The sequence below is a fragment of the Peromyscus californicus genome, unplaced genomic scaffold (assembly GCF_007827085.1).
Source record: "Peromyscus californicus insignis strain IS unplaced genomic scaffold, ASM782708v3 Scaffold_22__1_contigs__length_63687245, whole genome shotgun sequence".
Classification (NCBI taxonomy): Eukaryota; Metazoa; Chordata; class Mammalia; order Rodentia; family Cricetidae; genus Peromyscus; species Peromyscus californicus.
This window is the reverse complement of record NW_026294525.1, coordinates 20933310-20949131: the sequence shown is the minus strand read 5'-3', so window position 1 is coordinate 20949131 and position 15822 is coordinate 20933310.

Below are 15822 nucleotides of genomic sequence, written 5' to 3'. Positions count from 1 at the left end.
AAATCTGTATTCCTGGGCCTTGGACACTCACCTTTGGCTCTAGAATAAACTGTTTCTTATTTGCTTTTTTTTAATTAAAAATTTTTTTTTAATTCATTTTACATACCAACCACAGATCTCCCCCTCATCCCTCTTCCCACTCTTCTACCCCCCTACCCACCTCCCATCCCCTCCTCCAAAAAAGTAAGTCCTCCCATGGGGGGATAGCAAAGCCTGGTACATTCAGTTGAGGCAGGACCAAGCCCCTCCCCACTGCATTTTTTTAAATCATGTAACAAATACTTTAATGTATCCATGTATCCTCCATGTGCTAATCATGGCTTGTATCTCTTTCTGATATTGATACAGTGTATCATATGGAATGATCTTGTATGTTGAACTGTAGAGGAATTTCTAAACAGTCTTATTAAATAAGAAACACAGAGCCAAATACAGGGGTGAAAGCTGAAGAGATCAGAAAAATAGCTAAGAGCCACCGACAAACCTTAGCTCACCTCGTTGCTGTGGCTTCCCAAGTGAGCGAGTGACCCAGCTTCCTGTTTAACCTGTGCCTTTATTGCCTTGCTGTTCTGCCTTCTCATTGGCTCTTAACCCAGCCACCTCACTTTCTTGTCACTCCCAGTCTATACAGACCTCCAGGTCTCTATGGTTGTTACTGGAATTAAAGGCGTGTGTCACTACGTTTGACTGTGTCCTTGAACACACAGAGACTCTGCCTGCCATGTGATCAGGATTAAGGGCGTGTGCTACCACCACCTGACTTCTGTTTATGGCTAACTATGACCTCTGACCTCCAGGCAAACTTTATTAACATACAAATAAAATATCACATTTCAGCACAAATAAAATATCACTACATTTGCTTTCCTGGGATAAATGCCAGAAGCTTTTTGGGTTTTTTGTTTTGTTTTGTTTTGTTTTTGTTTTTGCTAGTCATGGGACTCTAAGTTGGTAGTTTTCTTTACAAAATTAAAAGATTTTGTCGTTAAAAGCTTTTAAATAAACTTTTTTTTTTAGTCTGACATGAAGCCTGTGATCATTTCTTCCCCTCTCTGGCTGCTTTACAACTTTCCTCTTTTCACTGAGGTCTTATTGTGATGTGTTTTGATCTGATTATTTTTGTTTGTTGTTTTAGTCAGGAGGGGACACTCATTTCCCTGAATTTCTGCAACTGTAGGCTCTATCACCCTTGGAAAGTGCCCATAATTTATTTAAACACAGGCCTAGCCACTCCCTTCCTCTGGGTCTTCAACGGCACTTAATGTGAAGTTACACTGTCTCGACTCACTGAGGACCTTTCATTGTCCTGTTTTTAGACTGTTGCTGCCTTTTAAGCCACAGCTGTCCTAATCAGCAACTACAACTCTACCACTACCAGCAACAGTTAGACCACAAGAGTACCTGCAAGAGCCGTGGCCTGAGGAAATTCTGTTCCCTCAGGCACCGACTCTTTCAAAGCTACCGAGGGAATTTACCTCAATCTCTGTCCCTCTAAAGAACTCAGGATTCAGAGGTTGAGGTGAAATTCTGCTCCTCAGAGAGGCTGAATAGCAAGTGGCTCACCTCCTCTCCTTGCTTGTGTCTCCCAGAAAGTTACTGTCCTTCTCCCAGCCCCCAGGAGAAAGCCCTTCTCCACCTGGCTCCTCCTACCACTTCCTGGCAGCTAGTTGCTGACGCAGCCTCCTGCCCACAGGTGAATTTTATTTAATCAAACAAATGTAACACATCTTTGCATCATGAAACAAATAGTCCATCCAGAGCATAAACAAAAGTAATATACCTTAAAAGAATATTCTACAATAATTTTTGGCTTCGTAAGATGTATTTTGCCTTCTTCCTGTGTGTTTCAGTCCAGTCTGTATGTTTTCCAGCCACTGGCCTTTTCTCCTTAAGCTTTCTCATCTTTTCAAAGCAGTGAGACAGCTTTGGTCATCTTTGTTTCTTCTTTCTGTGTGTCAGTCCAGAACATGCCCAATCCAGCAGAAACCAGAGCAAGGACAGTGCTTGTCTTGATACCTTTTCCTTCACAACATCACAGTCTTGTACTGCATGCTGCCCAGTGTCCGGAGGCCAGAGGCTCATGGGTTTAGTTTTAAATTGTTTAGGAGACCAGACAGAGTCGGTATTGCTGCTGTGCAATGGTCCAAAGCACTAGACTCCCGAAGCCTTTCCTCACTTGGAACTTGATTCTAGTCCAACTTCACCTTTTTAACTGATTAGTGTAGATGTGCCCAAATGGTTCCTTGACTCTGAAATTGACTGATAAACCAGGAACCTTGTCTGCGTGATTTCAGAGATTTCCAGCAAGAGGTAGAGAGTATTTGAACCAAACTCAACCAAAGCACAAGAATCCATTGACTAAGTACAAAGGCATAGAAGACAAATGCACTTTTCTCACTACTGTGCCCTCCAAAACCCATGCTGAATTTCATTCCCATTGTTATGAGTTAAAGGGTGAAATCAGATGGAACTATGATGAAGTTGAGCCACAAGGGATCTGACCTCAGTGGCAGATTAATCTACCTATGGACACAAGGATTCATGGGTGGCGGCTGTTTACTGTGACTAGCTTTATTACAAAGGGGAACTCTATTGGTCATCTTTGAAGCATTACAGTGAACTATTGAAGGCAACTAATTTATAAAGAGAAAAGTTTTTTTCTAGCTCATCGTTTTGGCACAAGCATTGGCTCAGTTCTGCAGTCCTGTGTGGGCGTTATGTGGTGACAGATCATAGCACAAGAAAGTGAAGATCAAATTCTTACATCTCAAATGGGCGGGTGGGGGTGGTGGTTAGAGGCAGTGTGTGTGTGTGTGTGTGTGTGTGTGTGTGTGTGTGTGTGTGTGCGTGCGCACAATCTCATTCAGAGACACGATGCTAATGAGCCAAGAATGTCTCTATAAAGCCTCATTTCCTAAGTATCTACAACACCTTCCAATGGCATCCCTCTGGGAAACCAAGCACATGAACCTCTGGGAGACACTATCTACATTCCAGCCAAGTCAGGGACTCTCTCTGGCCTCCATGCTTTATCTTGCCATATGATACCCTCTGGCATGTCATGACCCCAAAGGAAGATTGTCACCAAATTTTAAGCAGTTGCTAGTTATAGCAAGGTTTCTTGTTGGACTATCTTTGGATGGCCAGCTCACACATAATGACCTGGAGACGTATTATTAATTATGAAAGCTTGGCCTTTAGCTTAGGCGTGTCTCAACTAGCTCTTAACAAATTAAATGAACCCATATTTTAAAATCTACGTTCTACCATGCGGCATTACCACTCTTTCATCTTGCACCTCCTGTCGCCTCTCTGTATCTGCCTGACGACTTTGCCTTTCTTCATCCCAAGTCTTCTCTGTCTCCAGAAGTCCCGTCTAACCTCTCCCTTATGGTGATATTTTATTTGTATTAAAATGTTATTTGTATGTTAATAAATAAAGTTGCCCGGGGGTCAGAGCTATTAGCAAGCCATAGGAAAGCAGGGCAGTGGTAGCGTACGCTTGTAATTCCAGCACTTAGTAGGCAGAGCTGGGTAAGTCTCTGTGTGTTCAGGGATACAGCCATTATTGGATACACATGCCTTTAATCTTAATACCAATCATGGAAAACCTGGAGGCCTATACAGACAGGCTGTGAGGAAGCGGTCATGTGGTTGGGTTTACAACCAATGAGAAGGCAGGACAGGAACTCTATATAAAGACTTTAACACAGGGGTAGCTCTGGTTCGGAGAGGTAGGACCACTGCAGGAGGAAGGGTAAGGTTTTGGCTCTTGGCTCTGACCTCTTGGCTTTCTTCTTTGCATTGGTTCTGTGTTTATTGTTTGATGGGAAGGTTGGATACATCTACATTTGGCGCCCAACGTGACAAGAATTCATTAAAAACCGATTGGCTAGGCAGGAAGTGTAGGCGGGACAAGGAGGAGAATAAAGCTGGGAAGTGGAAGGCTGAGTCAGAGAGACACTGCCAGCCGCCACGATGAGAAACAGCATGTGAAGATGCCGGTAAGCCACGAGCCATGTGGCAAGGTATAGATTTATAAAAATGGATTAATTTAAGCTGAAAGAACAGTTAGCAAGAAGCCTGCCATGGCCATACAGTTTGAAACCAATACAAGTCTCTGTGTTTACTTGGTCAGGTCTGACGGCTGTGGGACTGGCAGGTGAGAGAGATTTGCCCTGACTGTGGGCCAGGCAGGAAAACTCTACCTATGGGTATACCTGCACAAATCAAAACTGATAATGCTCCATCATATGTCTCTGTTAAAATGAAAGTTTTTTGCTTATTATAATATAAACCATGTTACAGGTATACCACATAATCCTACAGGTCAAGCAGTTATAGAAAGATCAAACAGAACTCTAAAGGATATGCTAAATAAACAAAAAGGAGTAACAAAAACCCCCAGAAATAGACTACATAATGCTCTATTAACTTTGAATTTTCTCAATGCCAATGAGAAAGGAACAACAGCTGCAGAGAGACATTGGATAATAGAAAAAACTACAGAATTAAATCAACCTATATACTTTAAGGATGTGCTGACCTCAGAATGGAAACCAGGGTATGTGTTACGTTGGGGACGAGGTTTTGCTTTTATTTCTACAGGAGAAGATAAGCTGTGGGTACCATCAAAATTGATAAAGGTTCGATTTGAACAAGAGAGACCTCTTAATTAGAGGAGGTGATAGTTCATCAACTATCGTAAACATCCAATTTAAACTAACTTACACCAGTAACACATGCCTTTTCATTTAATCAGATAACTTGTCAAAAAGGAACATCCCCAAAAAACCTTGGGGAAAGGTTTTTGTTTTTGTCTTTTAGGAGAATGAAGGTTAAGGAATTTGAAGAACACTGGACAAATGAGACAACTGAAGAAAAGGAACAAATCATCTATCCTAAGAAACAGAGTGAAATGGCGTATGGGTATGTTATCTAAAAAAATTTTATGTCTTCCTAAATGTTTGTTTCTGCTTTTCTTTAAAGATTTAACACTATTTAACTTCTAATAGTCCCAGTTCAATTAAAATTTAAAGCTGACTTTGGAGTTGGAGAATGGCTCTCTCCTTCTTTAAACTCAAGCATGTTGTTAAAAGGAAAATGCAAACTCCCTGTATCATGCCAGAGGAAAAGAGCCATCTTCTGCTATGGGACAGGAGAAAAGCCAAATTAATTAAGGGACTATTCTATTACGAATCTCAACTCTTTGATTCTATTCTGATTCTTTAAACTTTTCTTAAAGTATGAATTTTATATCAAAATTTACAAGATCAATATATATAGATATATATACATTTTAAACTTTGTTAAGATATAAATGGTCATATAGAGTACTAACTAATTCTAAAAAGTCGCATATATAGTCTTTGTGTTCGAGTCTCTTATCAGTTTTTTGCAGGAAATCACGGTTAGGCCTAACATCAACTGAAGTCTCCAGGAAGAAGATGGGGCCCCACAACAACAACAATTCCACGTGGACAATAATAACATCACTAAGCTGACAAACATCATCTACAGATCAGCTTTGAACTACAAAGTGCTCAGAGCAATTTTGAGAAGAGCTAGCTGAGATGATCCAGTCTCAAAGACTACTTGAATAAGGATTTGAGATAAACCCTGAATTTTGGCATTATACACAGACTGGATAACGAAGGATATATTTACCTTTCCTAGAATTTGACAATTAACCTAAAATTTTTCTTTCAGGATAAAGATACCTTTGCCCATACCCAGCAGGAAGCAATTTCAAGAATACGACGCCCACATTCCCAAAGAGGTGGTGTGGGGCGGTTGGTTTTTTTGGTCTTTTAATGGGTTTTGGGTCTGGGATAATTTTCATTGATTAGGGGGGTTGGTTACAAGTTGTTGTCAAGGGTTAGGAAAAAGGCTAAGCAAAGGAGATTAGATTTAAGGTTCTTATTAAAAAAAAAAAGAAAGAAAAGAAAAATGTAAATACTTTACATTGGATTGGATTGTTTTATATTGTATACAAATTATATATATTGAAATTGATATTGTTAGAAAATGTTATATATATTTTTCTAATTGTACCGTTCATCTAACAATGTAATGCAATTTTCTGATCCTTGAATGTTATTACCAACTATTAGGATATAAAGAAATGAAAGTTAGTAGTTAGATATTATAATAGAACTTGTAGTTATATTAGGTATGTTTTCAAGATTGAGTAGATATATTTTAGATAGACAGGTTATCTTCAAACCCTTCAGAGATCTACAGAATATGGCATTTAAAATGTTTTAATAACTTAGAAAATTTTTCTTTTTTGTTATGACTATGAGACATGTCGGCTCCTGGCAGTACCAATCTACTTCAGAGAAAATATGGGCATTGAAGAAACTGCATATGGAGTTAACTTTCATTGTGGCAAAAGTTAGCTACTGGACAACAAAGTATCCTCGAATCAACAGGACAAAATGGACAAACAGGACATAAAACAAAGGATTACTGATTCTTGCCAAAACAAGTGTGGTTATGGCTTTATCAAAAGGCATCTTCAGAGGCCAGGACAATATGGCACCATCCCTGAAGTGGCCTTCGCAATTCGAAAAAGGTACAGTGCCCTTTTCTTCGAAGGCAGCTGAACAGGCAGTGGGCCGATGGCCTCTGATGTGCAATGGAACAGCAGCTGAAACAGTTATTCTTGAAGAGTAACTAAGCTCACGCCTCTCAATAGTAGACTGGCATTTGATGGAGGGATATGGAGAAGAATGGGATGCTGAGATGAAGCCATATATACACAGCCAGGAAGAATGGACAGCTGAGTTGGAAAACCATCAGCAATTTCCAGAATTTGAAATCCTGAATCATGACATGACACTGGTGGAATTCAGGTGTTTCTGGTACATGGACTACTCTCACTCAATGTGAGGTTGAACTGTTGACCTTGTGTACATCCTGCTTCACAAATGAGTCTGTCGGATATGATGGGCCTATAGGCTGAAGATGATGCCCCAGCACTTCGGAGAAACCTCAGGTGACTGTCCAGACAGCTGTCTGTTTCTGTCAACTCACAAATTTTTTGGAGGTTGCTTATGTGCACTTCCTGTTTTTATTTTTGTTAGCTAATATTATTTCCTTCTTGGGTCTCTGAGGGAGTTGAAGATTAGTTAGTTATAGTTGAAGGTTAGTTAGTTATAGTTGAAGATTAATTAGGATACATTTTGGACTTACCAAAATAGGATAGATAATGAAATTATTTTCTCTGAATTTGTCAAATACAAATGGACTAGACATTGTTTAGGTATTTATTACTTGTATATATTGTATATAGTTATTGTCCTTTTGTATATAGTTTTTCTTATATTAGTTATAAGCTTTTTCTTTTTTTTCCTTTTTATTAAAATAGAAAAGGGGAAATATGGTGATATTTTATTTGTATTAAAATGTTATTTGTATGTTAATAAATAAAGTTGCCCGGGGGTCAGAGCTATTAGCAAGCCATAGGAAAGCAGGGCAGTGGTAGCGTACGCTTGTAATTCCAGCACTTAGTAGGCAGAGCTGGGTAAGTCTCTGTGTGTTCAGGGATACAGCCATTATTGGATACACATGCCTTTAATCTTAATACCAATCATGGAAAACCTGGAGGCCTATACAGACAGGCTGTGAGGAAGCGGTCATGTGGTTGGGTTTACAACCAATGAGAAGGCAGGACAGGAACTCTATATAAAGACTTTAACACAGGGGTAGCTCTGGTTCGGAGAGGTAGGACCACTGCAGGAGGAAGGGTAAGGTTTTGGCTCTTGGCTCTGACCTCTTGGCTTTCTTCTTTGCATTGGTTCTGTGTTTATTGTTTGATGGGAAGGTTGGATACATCTACACTCCCTGCCTAGCTATTGGACATTCAGCTATTTATTTATTTATTTTGGTTTTTCGAGACAGGGTGTTGTTTTGGTGCCTGTCCTGGATCTCGCTCTGTAGCCCAGGCTGGCCTCGAACTCACAGAGATCTGCCTGGTTCTGCCTCCCAAGTGCTGGGATTAAAGGTGTGGACCACCACCGCCCGGCTCAGCTCTTTGTTAAACCAATCTAGAAGATACCTTGGCAAAGACGCATCTTCACAGTGTAAACAAATATTCTGAAACAGCTGGTACCTCATTTTTTGGTCTTCCAGAATCAAGAACTAAATGAGCCTCTTTATTTTCAAAATGATCTAATCTGTGGTACTGAGCTATGTATAGTAACAGAGAGTGAACTAAGAAACTCATACTTGAGTCAGTCATCTTGACAGCACAGTGAATTCCATGCCACCATGTCAAAAGTGGATGATAGCCCCAAATATTCTAGAAGACACTGCTGTTACCAATAGGTGAGCTTTGGTGGGCTTCACAATATTGTTTTGACTTGTATTTTATATAGATTTGTTTGGCGGAATGTGTGTGTGTGTGTGTTTCTGTGTTTCTGATCATAACAACTATGCTATAGAAAAAGAGAGAGAGAGAGAGAGAGAGAGAGAGAGAGAGAGAGAGAGAGAGAGAGAGAGAGAGAGAGAGAGAGAGAGATTTTTACCGATTTAGGAATACTGAGACTTTTGAGGTATTAGGCTAAGGGACAGGAGAGCCAGATTTTAAATTCCTATGTAATGTGTTTAGATGTTGTGTGCTTCCCGCCACTTTGTATTGGCACTACTGTGTTCTGAGAAAGGGACTAAGCTATAGGCTCCTTCTTACATCCCATTTCACACTTCAGGGAGGACCAATGTTCTCTCCGCAACAGCTCCCTACTGAATAGCTAGCTAGCACTAATAGATTCTCTTGCTAAAATATCTAAGAGACTCACAGAACTATCTCAGGTCCATATATTTTCTTTTATACTTTCTGAGGCTTCACCTGGTTCGGGCCCAGTTATTCCTCTAGGACCTTCCTTCTCATGTGCCTGTCCCTAATAATGACTTCCAGGAGCAACTTAGTGATGCTCATGACAAAACAGTTAGAATGCCAGCTTCCATGTGGACAGGGTTATTTCTTTGGCTGTAGTCAAATTTTAAAACACTCAAGTCCAAAATCATATTTAATCAAATTGCATTTTCTACTATAATTGCATTTTGTTAATGATAAATTAAACAAATCCTTTTATAACCTTGTATAACCTAAACCTGGTGAGTCTGAGAGTTGACAGTCTTAGATTTTTCCTTTTCCTATTATTTGGAATATAATGTCACAATAGTTAGGGGTGGTTGATTGAAAACACGTCAATAGTCTGGTATTGAAAGAAAATATTTCAGGTACAGTAGACAGATTGAGCCAGTCTGCAAATCAACTGCAGAATAAGATTTGGGGATCCTATTCAGAAAATGTATTTTTCCTCCAATTGACAATTTGATTAGCTCCTGGCTTTTGACAATGGTCCATTTCCAGTTATCTTGAAAACATACCTGAACACACAGAGATACCCATTTTTCTCTCTGATGAGGTACAACCAGCTGTCTTGAAGGGTAGGCTCAGTTCACTGTCAGAGCTCATCAGCAAGTAAGTCATATCTTAGCCAGAGACAATGAGCCAAGTTAAAAAAAAGTTAGCATTAATAAGTCTAACAATAATTGAAGTACCCCAATGAGTGTCTGAGGCCTAAATGTTCCCATGTGGCTTTTGCTCACCTGGTTTTGTCTTTATTAGGCATTTAAAATTACAACAGGAAGAGGCTAAAAAGCTATGTGATTCTTTTATCTTCCAATCATATTATCTACCATATTTCAAAGTAATTCCTTCATGCAAGCCTTAGATACTAGTTAGTTACCTTCACTGTCATGAAAGGTCTGGTATCATGTCAGACAGAAAAACAGACTTTATATATATTTAAATAAAAGGTACAAATGATTTCATGTCTTAAAATGTAAAAAAAAAAAATAGTCATCTTAGCTGTGGGAGTTTCACGAGAGTTCATTGACTTTAGTGTATGTTTGTGCATGCACGTATTTACTGAATTTATTGTGTGAGTGTGTGCACACATTTCCCGAGTTATCGGTGTGTGTGTGTGTGTGTGTGTGTGTGTGTGTGTGTGTGTGTGTGTGTGTGTGTACACATTTGGCAGTTTTTCAAAAATAATATATTTTCAAACATAAAGCGAACACGAATGCCTATCTATATGCCTGCCAGTGGCTAGTGTTCTACCATACTTGCTTTCTTTAAGCAGAAAAAAAAAAATTACAGCATGAGATTAGGCATTTTTTTTAGTGGCTCTCAGCCTCAGTTCATTCTTTTTCTCTGTGAAGCACATCCGTATGCAAGTCCTGCAAAATAAACTTTTGCTGTGTCTGTGTGGAGTTTTTAATCTTCGTTGTTATGTTCCTTACTGTATCCTCTTCAGTGCACAGGTGTTTTTCTTTCAGTGACGTAAAGATGAGCCCTAATTCTTTCCTGGTTTCAATCATCAGCTCTTGTCTGTCTTTGGTTAGTCTAGCTCATTTTGTTCCAACAGAAAGTATTTTTTGTGTGTTTTCATTTAAGGTCTTTGGTATCCTACATACATTTGCTTATCATAAGTTGGTTTCTATTTACTTTTCTTTGGATTAAAAAAAAAAGTCATCCAAGGCTTTGTTATTCAGGATGTCAGTATAGCTATTGGCAATTCTGAACAATTCTCAGTTTTATCATTTTGTAGTATATATTTTTATTATGTTTTTGACAATTTCATACAATGTATTTTGATCATATTCATCCCACTTCTCTCCCTGACTCCTCCCAGATCCACCCTGACCTCCCCACTCCTCTCATCTTCCTGTCCCCCTATTTCTCTTGCTTTTAAAAAAGTAAATCCACTGCCTCATCCAGCCTTAATATGAGCTATGTGCCAAATCTTATTGTAATGTGTTATGCCATGTTTTCTTGACATCCCTGGGAGACCTGCTCTCTCCCACTACAATCCCATTTGTGATGGGCTGCAGCCTTGAACTGTAAACAAACCCTTTCTTCCCCGAGTTGCTTTTGGTCAGGGCATTCCATCACAGAAACAGAAATGACACTAGAACAGAGCCTTTCCCCAGTGTTTCTCTTTTCTCCTTCTGAAACATTGTGTAACTCAAGGACACAGGTGCCACATCTTCTCATGACATCTGTCCCACTGTTTCGCTCTCCTACTTTTACCTGTTCAATGGGCCTTGATGAATTGTCTTGATTTCTGGAGTTTATCTTCCATTTCATATTTCTTTAGCTGCTCTCATTAACGTGGCTTGTCAACTGAGATTTTAATTTTACGATGTAGATAAATTTAAGTTCTTTCTATAAACACAAATCACCTTAATTTTTGTTCATTCTATGATCCTAACTTCTTAGGGCATTAAGTGTGCTTTACTTCCTTGCGTGTTTCATAAATCTGTGTTATTCATTCACTATGGTGGGGCATGTTTTGTGGAACCCTGTGAATTTTGAAGATTGTACACTAAGAAAAGATGTCCATTTGAGGGCAGGAGAGGTGGCTCAGTGTTTCTGAATGTTTGTTTCTCTTTCAGATGACCTGTCTTCAGTTCCCATCACCCAAGTTGGACAGTTCACAACCACCTGAAATCAGGGGACTTGGCATTGGCTTCTGATCTCTACATGTATCTGCATGCACGAGACATGTACACATACATATACATAAATTAAAATTAATCTTTAAAAAATCTTGTAAAAAAATGAAAAAATATACATTTCCTTAGGTAGGCATGTGGGGACTATTGTCTGTATGTTGATTTCTCAAATGTCCTTAGATGACATATAATACATAGAGTCATGTGAACATAAGCCTGAACTGTCTGGCTGTCCATAAGTAAATATCTTCACACACATACACACACACACACACACACACACACGAACATATGCACTTTTCTTTTCACTAAGATACTATCCTAAACAGACAAGAGAAACAATGTATGGTTTTTCTGTAATTCATGATTTGGGAGGCCCTATCCATGCAGAGCCCTATCTCCATGAGAAGGCTTTCAGTCTAATTCCTTGTTCACAGGACCCCAAGATCTTTATTCCTGCCCCTATGAGGATCTTAATGCCCAAATCTGTGGACAGGCAGGGAAGGGACCTTCACTGCAACCAACTATGGTGTGGATTTCTCCTTGCTGATTCCTTTTAAATGTTTTCCTTGTTTGGGCCCCTGGGATTCACAGTTCTTGGAAGATACTTGTATTTTTGAAAGAAAGTACTTCCAGTTACTGCTGATAAACTGCACTGCCAGAGACAGATGTGTCTACTGGGTTTCCTATGGAGGTGATCTTATTTTCTCCATCAGATGACATTTTTATTTCTTCCTTTCAAGAATATGTCCAATATTTTCTTATTAATGGCACTTTTGCCTCTAAGAATTATGTTGGCTAAGGAGATTTTGAGTAGATTTCTTTATTCAAATGAAAATAAATTATTCCCTAATCTCCATTTTTAAAGTCTTCCTCTTTAAATCACAAATGAATTTGAATTTATTAGATTTTTTTTCCTGAATATGAAAACCCCTTTTGTTCTACAACTAGAATATCTCTGGATTTTTCTGAAGTTGAGAGGGTGTGTGTGTGTGTGTTTTCCAAATTATCAAAACAGTGTTAACTATATTTTCATTTGGAGGAAAGGACCTAATCACTTGATCCTGATATAGTTTACACAGCCTAACTTTTTATGCTAAAAACTTTCAAATGGCTCACTGGCAAGGGCACCTGCTCTGACCAATGCTTAGATCTTACCACCTGTGTAAGTAGCCAGCTGTCCTTTCCTAACCATAGCTCTGAACAGGGCAGAGACAGGAGGATCACTGGGATTTGCTACCTTCTAGTCTAGCTGAGAAAATCTGAGTCCCTAGCTCAGGGAGAGATCCTGCCTTAAAGAAATAGGCAAAGAAGGATAGAAGAGGGCATCAGCGCCCTCATCTGGCCATTACATGCACACAAATACATTCATCTGCACATACATATGCACGCGTGCTCTCTCTCTCCATCCCTCACTCTCTCTCTTTCTGTCTCTCTGTCTCTGTCTGTGTCTCTCTTTGTCTCTCTCTCCTCCCTATCTCTCTCTCTTTCTCTCTCTCTCTCTCTCTCACACACACACACACAAATACACCCACATAAATGTTTTAAAAATATAAAATCTACAAAAAGCAAAAAGTGATTGTGTAGTAAACACCCACAGACCTTTCATCCAGACTTGTTGACTTTTAGTCATATTTGTGTTTATCTCTTTGTTTTTGTTTATCTCTGACTCCTGACAGGCTATTTTCCTAAACATGTGAAAGTAATTTTTGGTCACTGCTACATTCCTAAGTGCTTTCTCATGGATCTTCTAAGGACATTCTCCAAAGTAACTATAATACATAAATTATAATTTGAAAAATCCTAAATGAAAAATTTTAGACACAAATAATGTGTAATATAGATCATTCTGCTGTCCTACTGGGCCCTATCTCAGATGTAAATAATCCCTCTGTCTGTGTGTCCTTGCTGTATAACTTATTCACCTATTTCTTACTCAATAATCATTTGGGCTTTTGGATCAACTCTTGGCAATAGTGCAATAATAATAAACAAAAATTATAATGTGCCAAATAGAAGTCAACAAAATTCTTGATTTTATTGTAAGTATGTCTATATAAGGAAAAAACAGCATATATGGGGTTTGATAGTATTTACAGCTTCAGCCATCTACTGGGGATCTTAGAATGGAAAGTTTACAGCTAAGCAGAGAGACAAAAGACTATTGGAAACCTGTCATAATTACAAGTCTACTATAAATGAATGGTGCAGAAGAAGCTGAGAGAATACTTGAAGTGCCTGAAAATCCTTACAAATGGACATTGAAATCACAATCAGCTGCACTAGATTTATTAATTTACAAATGCTAGGGAGATAGGCAGGAAAGTAGGCATGGAAGCATAGAGGAGGTCAGAAGACCAAATAGAAGGTAAGTGATGTGTGTGGAGGGTCTGGAGTGGGCTGGAATGCAGTCCACAGGAGCAGATGGAATTTTTGCTGTGTGTTGTTTATTTGCATTAAAAAAAATAAAGGTCATTCCTGTCTGACAGCATAGAGGCACTCATTTGCTGTTCATCCTGGTCAAACACTTCCAGGCACAAATAACTCTTGATGCTTATCCTGGTCATGTCTGGAGCATTTTGTACTAGCTTCTCATTGATTACATTCCTCCAGTGTCAAATACTTTTGGACTGTATAGTGCAAAAGACTGTTTTTTCTTGAGAGCCCTAAAAGCTTCCGAGAAGTAGGTAAGAGCTTGTTGTTCATCATAAAATTCAAAACAAGCATATAAAGTGCAACTTGTGTCTCTACATCTTATTGGAGGGCTAGACTTTCCCTTTGACCTTACGAGAAGCATCAGTGAGAACACTACTGCTAACACAGAATCTTGGTGATCTCTTCGTGTTGAGGCCACACTGGGCTTCTTTTGACCGTGGATGACTAAAAGCCACCCTAAAGACACAGATCACAGCACAGCAGCTGGTTTTTATCATATTCAGTGAGAGGACTGAAAGAAGTCAATGTGTCACAGGAGAGGGATACCAAACACAGGCTTGTTAACTCTAGTCGAGAAGGGAAGCCAAGGAATTGCTTGTCAACCTTCAACATCTGCTAAATGCTTAGAGAAAAATGTTAAGATAAGAGCTACATTTATCATAAGCAAAAGATAATGAAAACTTAGATCAAATAAATATGCTTAAAGAAAATGATACATTAGAATAACTGACTTAAAAGGAGTGACTTGAACATCTGTATAGGCCAACAACCCCTAGAGAATTAAAATTTGAATAAAAATTCCTACCTTGCATACTTAGCCACTTCCCCCAAAGTTAGACTGGGTATGTAGGTGCTGTGGGATAGTCTGTATGTCAAATGTATTGCTCTGATTGGCCAATAAATAAAACACTGATTGGCCAGTGGACAGGCAGGAAGTAGAGGTGGGACTAACAGAGAGGAGAATTGAGAGAACAGGAAGGCAGAGGGAGACACTGCCAGCCACTGCCATGACAAGCAGCATGTGAAGATGCCGGTAAGCTACGAGCCACGTGGCAAGGAATAGATTTATAGAAATTGTTAATTTAAGATGTAAGAACTAGATAACTAGAAGCCTGAGCCATTAGGCCAAACAGTTTAAATAATATAAGCATCTGTGTGTTTATTTTATAAGTGGACTGTCGGACTGCCGGAGCCTGGCGGGACCAGGAGAGAAAACTCTGCAGCTACATGTAGGCAAGTTCTTTTGCATATTTTCAAAGACAAGGCAACCCATATTTTATAAAAATGTACCTAAAATACACCCGAAGCCTTTTTAACTCATTTTTATCACCTTGCTTATAAGATCTGGAAGAAGAGAGTACAAGAAAATGTTACTGTGGGCCAGGCACCTGAGCCTGTTAGGAGCAGAATCACCAACACTCCTCAAGCTGCTCTTCAGCACAGTGGATTGACAGTTAGCTTCAGCACGTTCATCGGTGGAATGCTCCCTGGAGACGAATGAGGATGATCGCTGGGTAGAAAACAGAACTTAGTAATATTCAAATCATCTCATCATTAAAGCCACTGGCAATAGGCACCAGCAAACTAAGAGCAGACTGGAACTCCTAAATTTAGTAGGATAGCAAAGAGAAACATATTTAGTGGTTGACCGTTATGATGTGTGCCTGTTAAATGCAGAACTGACACAAGATGCTTGCTGTCTCTAGTATTATTAGTCATCAAAAGGCAAAGCAAATAAAATAACAATGAGAAAATTTTGATTGCATAAATATATTTTAATATCTTTTTTATGTTTGTTAATACTGTTTACTTTGAGGCAAATCATGAATGCTTTTGTTTTCTGAAATAATCTTTTGG